We start from the raw sequence: 5,851 nt of genomic DNA, 5'->3' as shown, positions 1-5,851 counted from the left end.
CCTCTTTCCTTCCTTCCCTCCCTCCCTCCCTCCCTCCCTTCTTTCTTTCTTTCTCTTTCTTTCTTTCTTTCTTTCTTTCTTTCTTTCTTTCTTTCTTTCTCTCTCTCTCTCTCTCTCTCTCTCTCTCTCTCTCCCCCCTCCCCCTTCCTTCCTTCCTTCCTTCCTTGCCTGCCTTCCTGCCTTCCTGCCTTCCTGCCTTCCTGCCTTTCTTCTTTCTTCCCTTCTTCCCTTCCTTCCTTCCCTCCTTCCTTCTTCCATCCCACCTCAGCCTCCCAAAGTGCTGGGAATACTGGCGTGAGGCACCATGCCTACTTGGCCTAAAGAGACACCTATTGAAAGTAAGACATAGACAGCTCCTTGCAGTGATCTGATCGATTGCTTGACTGATTTACAGACAGCGTCTCACTCTGTCACCCTGGCAGTGGTGCCATCATGACCCACTCGCTGCAGTGTGGACGCTCCTGGACTCAAGCGATCCTTCCACCTCAGCCTCCAGAGTGGAGGGCCTGGGACCACGGACCCGCGCCACTGTGCCCAGATGATTTTCAGTTTTTATTGTTTTATTTTTCTTTTTCCCGAGACAGAGTTTCGCTCTTGTTGCCCAGGCTGGAGTGCAATGGCGCGGATCTCGGCTCACCGCAACTTCTGCCTCCCGGGTTCAAGCGATTCTCCGGCGTCTGCCTCCCGAGTAGCTCGGGTTGCAGGTATGCGCCACCACGTCTGGTTGATTTTGTATTTTTACTAGAGACGGGGCTTCTCCATATTGGCCAGGCTGGTCTCCAACTCCCGACCTCAGGTGATTCTTCCTCCCCGGCCTCCCAAAGTACTGGGGTGGCAGGCGTCAGCCGCCGCGCCCGGCCTTCATTTTTAAATGTGTTTGCACAGACAGGGTCTCATCATTTTGTTGTAACCCTTCTGACACGGCGTCCCAAAATGCTCGCGTGACGGGCGTGAGCCACAGCGCCTGGACTCCGGGGAATGATTCACGAGCACGACCGCTGTACTAACTATTACTTACTTACTTATTTATAGTATTATTATTATTTTTTTTAATTATTATTATTTTTTTTTTTGAGACGGAGTTTCGCTCTGGGCGAGGGCGAGGCGAGGGGAGGCGTGTCGCTTTGGAAACCGCAGTACCGCCTTCTAAAGCCCCATTCAAACGCACAAAGCCCTGTTCCCTCCCTTCCCGGACTTGGAGCTGATGCCTTCCATAGCCATGGGCTTCTCTCCATTCAGAAACTTTTACAGGCGCAACCCCACCCAGAGACTGGCTGCGGTTGACGATTGTGGGTGTGCTGGGGCTGGCAAGTCGGTCCCCTATTTTTGCTAGCTCGGCCACGACATCCCACGACCCCTAACGCTTGCTCACCCTTTCAGATCCCTTGCCTCCACCGCCTTGGGGGCTGAGCTCTTATTTTCATATCTGCCTTTCTTCCTGTCTTGGGTTGGAGGAGGGGGTGCAGGAATGAGGGTGTGTGTGGGGAGGGGGTGTGGGGTGGGGACGGAGGGGAGCGTCCTAAGGGTCGATTTAGTGTCATGCCTCTTTCACCGCCACCACCGAAGATGAAAGCAACGATCAGCTAAAGACCGCGTGTTCTCATCTATAACTGGGAACTAAATAATGAGAACGCGTGGGCACAACGAGGGGGACGAGAGAGGCGGGAGCCTACTTGAGGGAGGAGGTGTGGAAGGAGAGACATCTTCAGGAAAACAAACAAACAAACAAACACACAAACCACAAAAAGTGTCGGGTACTGCGCTGAGTATCCGGGTGATGACATCATCTGCACACTGAACCCCCCAGTCAGAAGTTTACCTATGTAACAATCTTGCACATGTATGCTTCAAAAAGACATAAAAGTTAGGGGAGAAGGGGGGGAGAGAGAGAGAGAGAGAGAGAGAGAGAGAGAGAGAGAGAGAGAACGAAACACGACCTCCTTGACCTGAGTCAGGGGGTTTCCGGTCTTGTGGCGGAACATTCAGTGACAATGGAGTATTTTGGCCTGTTCTTTTTTTGTGCGTTTGCTACTTTTTTGATGCTGTTGTTGTTGCTGTTGTTGTTGTTGTTGTTGTTGTTGTTGTTGTTGTTGTCGTTGTTTTAAGACAGAGTCTCACTCAGCCACCCAGGCTGGAGTGCAGTGCTGCAATTCGGCTCACTGCAACCACCGTCTCCCAGGTTCAAGCGATTCTCCCGTCTCAGCCTCCTGAGTAGCTGGGATTACAGGCACCCGCCATCATGCCCCGCAAATGTTTCTATGTTAGTAGAGACGGGGTTTCACTATGTTGGCCAGGTTGCTCTTGAACTCGTGACCCCAGGTGATCCACCCATCTCGGCCTCCCAAAGTGCTGGGATGACAGGCGTGAGCCACGGCGCCCGGCGGCGGCGGGGCCTGTTTTTTTTTTTTCTTTTTTTTTCTTTTTTCTTTTTTCTTTTTCTTCTTTCTTTCTTTCTTTCTTTCTTTCTTTCTTTCTTTCTTTCTTTTCTTTCTTTTCTTTCTTTTCTTTCTTTTCTTTCTTTTCTCTCTTTCTCTCTTTCTCTCTTTCATCTTCCTTTCTTCCTTTCTTCCTTTTTTGGTAGGGGGGGACTGAGTCTCTCTCACTCTGTCACCCAGGTGGGGATGCAGTGGCCCTCCCTCGGCTCACTGCAGCCTCTGCCTCCCGGATTCCAGGGATTCTTCTTCAGTGGCTGGGATTACAGGCGCACACCACCACATCCGGCTAATTTTTGTATTTAGAGTAGAGACGGGGTTTGTCCATGTTGGCCACACTGGTCTCGAACTCCTGACCTCAAGTGATCCGTCCTCCTGGGCCTCCCAAAGTGTTAGGACGACAGGCCTGAGCCGCCGGTATTTCAGCCTTTAAAAGTGCCGGCCCTACCACCTTTCGCTGTGGACGTTACGCTCTGAATGACGTGTCATCTCTGCCATAGCTTGACTCCCTGTGTCCCCTCTGCCATTTCACTCCATCCTGGGCAGCAAGAGCAAAACTCCGTCCCGCCACCTCCTCGCGCAAAACAAAACAAAACAAAACAAGAAACTGTACACATGACCTATAAGTGTCTGTTCCTGTGAGTGATTTCTGAGATATGGCACTGTAGACTGAACGCAGTGGCTCACGTCTGTCATCCTAGTACTTTGGGAGGCTGAGGTGGGCGGATCGCGAGGTCGGGAGATCGAGATAGTCCTGGCTAACATGGTGAAACTCCGTGTCTACTGAAAATACAAACGAATTATCTGGGTGTAGTGGCCGGCGCCTGTAGTCCCAGCTACTCGGGAGGTTGAGGCAGGAGAATGGTGTGAACCCGGGAGGCGGAGGTTGCAGGGAGCCGCGATCGCGCCACTGCACTCCAGCCTGGGCGACAGAGCAAGTCTCTGTCTCAAAACAGAAAGAAAGAAAGAAAGAAAGAAAGAAAGAAAGAAAGAAAGAAAGAAAGAAAGAAAGAAAGAAAGAGGGAAAGAGGGAAAGAGGGAAAGAGGGAAAGAGGGAAAGAGGGAAAGAGGGAAAGAGGGAAAGAAGGGAAGAAGGGAAGAAGGAAAGAAGGAAAGAAGGAAAGAAGGAAAGAAAGAGGAAATGAAAGAAATGGCACTGTATCGCTATCTCTCTGTCCAGTTTCTGGCTTTCCTGTGTCTCTCACTGTGTCTCTCTTCCGTCTTACTCTCTTTCTTTGCCTGTCTGTCTGTCTGTCTGCCTCTCTCTGTCTCTCTCTCTCTCTCTCTGTCTCTCACTGTCCGTCTATGTCTTTCTCTGTCACTCTCTTTATCTATCTGCCTGTCCCTCTCTTTCTCTCTGTCTCTCTGTCTGTCTCTTTCTCTCTCTGCCTGTGTCTCTCACTCACTGTGTCTCTCTTCTGTCTTACTCTCTTTCTTTGCCTGCCTGTCTGTCTCTGTCTGTCTCTCTCCCTCTCTCCCCCTCCCTGTCTACTCTGTTTCTCTCTCTCTCTCTCTCTCGCTCTCGCTCTCGCTCTCGCTCTCTCGCTCTCTTGCTCTTTCTGTCCGTTTCTCTCTGTCTCTGCCTGTCCATCTCTCTTTTTCTACGTCTGTCTCTTTGTCTGTCAGATCCCCCCGTCCCAGAGAGGGCCCTGCCCCTTCCACGAAAGTGAGAAGTGCGTGCTTAGAGAGGCTGAGAGGAATCTACACAGACGGGCCTTGCCGGGCTTCCCCACTCGGTGCATGATTTCGGGAGATCTTCGCCGGGTCCCCACTTGGACGGAAGGGCCATTCGCAGACTTTTCTCTCTGTCACGTGTGACGTCCGTACTTCTCATATTTCCCTGATAAGCTCCTCGACTTTAAAATACACGGCTAAGGCCGGGCACGGTGGCTCACGCCTGTCATCCCAGCATTTTGGAAGGCCGAGGCGGGTGGATCACCTGAGGTCGGGAGTTCGAGGCCAGCCTGACCTACATGAAGAAACCCCGTCTCTACTAAAAATACAAAATGAACCGGGCATGGTGGCGCAGGCCTGTAATCCCAGCTACTCGCGGGGCTGACGCAGGAGAATCGCTGGAACCTGGCAAGTGGAGGTTGCAGTGAGCCGAGATGGCACCCTTGCACTCCAGACTGGGCAGCAAGAGCGAAACTCCGTCCCACCGCCCCCGCCCATGCGCGCGCGCGCGCACACACACACACACACGCACACACACACACACAGAAAAAAAGAGGGAGAAAAATAGAAAAAGAGAAATTCTTCACACGTGACCCATAAGTGTGTGTTCCCGCGAGTGATTTCTAAGAAATGGCACTGTAGGGACTGAACGCGGTGGCTCACGTCTGTCATCCCAGGACTTTGGGAAGCTGAGGCGGGTGAATCAGGAGGTCAGGAGTTCAAGACCAGCCTGGCCCACATGGTGAAACCCCGTCCCTGCTAAAACTACAAAACTGAGTCGGGCGCGGTGGGGCAGACCCCTGTGGTCCCAGCTACTCGGGAGACAGAGGCGGGAGAATCGCTGGAACCTGGGAGGCGGAGGCGGGGGTTGCAGTGAGCCGAGATCGTCCCACTGCACTACAGCCTGGGCTGTAGAGTGAGTGAGACTCTGTCTCAAAATTACATAAATAAATAAATGGCAAGCAAGAAAGAGAAAATGACAGAAATGGCACTGTATCGCTACTGGGCTGGGACGGCGGTGATGTTCTTCTGGGGAGACACCACGTGGGGCGATGTGTAGTGTGCGGACTCCGATCTTAGTGGTGGAATGTGGATGCTCCGCGATTCACCGTACTGACTAGATTCATGACTGATTCACGACAGGGTGGACCTCGGGGAACACGGTTGAGAAATGGGTACATCGGGAGCAAAATCTGGCCCCGGAACAGGAAGGGAGTGTGATGGGCACTGCCTTCCCCGTGAAATCCACGCTGTGTCCGGGAGCGTGGATGTCATGCACTAACACTCGTTCAGGTATTGCCTCTCCGAGGTCGTGGGTCTGGAGTCTACTCTGACACGCTAATGACTGCACTTCTGTCTTCGGTAGCTCCCACCTCCACCCCTGGCGTCCTCCATGCGCCCGCGCCCCTGGTCGTCCTCTCTTCTCTCTGGGGGAATGGAAGTGCCAGGTGATCCCAGGGGCAGAAACTTTGGCTGTGACCCTGGGGGGTCTGGTCGACCAGTCGCGGGCATCGCGTGGGAGGACTCCCTGGGCCCGGAGACGGCCTGTTTTGAGAGGGATCCGGGAGACGCCGGCGGCGACGCAGTGTGCCTCCGCCGCATCCCCCTCCCCAACCTCCACCCCGACCCAGAGCGATCCATCCTTTGCTTCTTTTTCCGTGACGACTGACACTTGCAGGCATCGGTTGTCTTCGGGCATCACCTAGCGGCCACTGTTACTGAAAGTCGAGGTGGCACGGAGGGAG

This window comes from Chlorocebus sabaeus, unplaced genomic scaffold, assembly GCF_047675955.1.
Source record: "Chlorocebus sabaeus isolate Y175 unplaced genomic scaffold, mChlSab1.0.hap1 unalloc_scaffold_1172, whole genome shotgun sequence".
Lineage (NCBI taxonomy): Eukaryota > Metazoa > Chordata > Mammalia > Primates > Cercopithecidae > Chlorocebus > Chlorocebus sabaeus.
The sequence above is the reverse complement of the archived record's forward strand: the minus strand, read 5'-3'. Positions refer to the sequence as shown.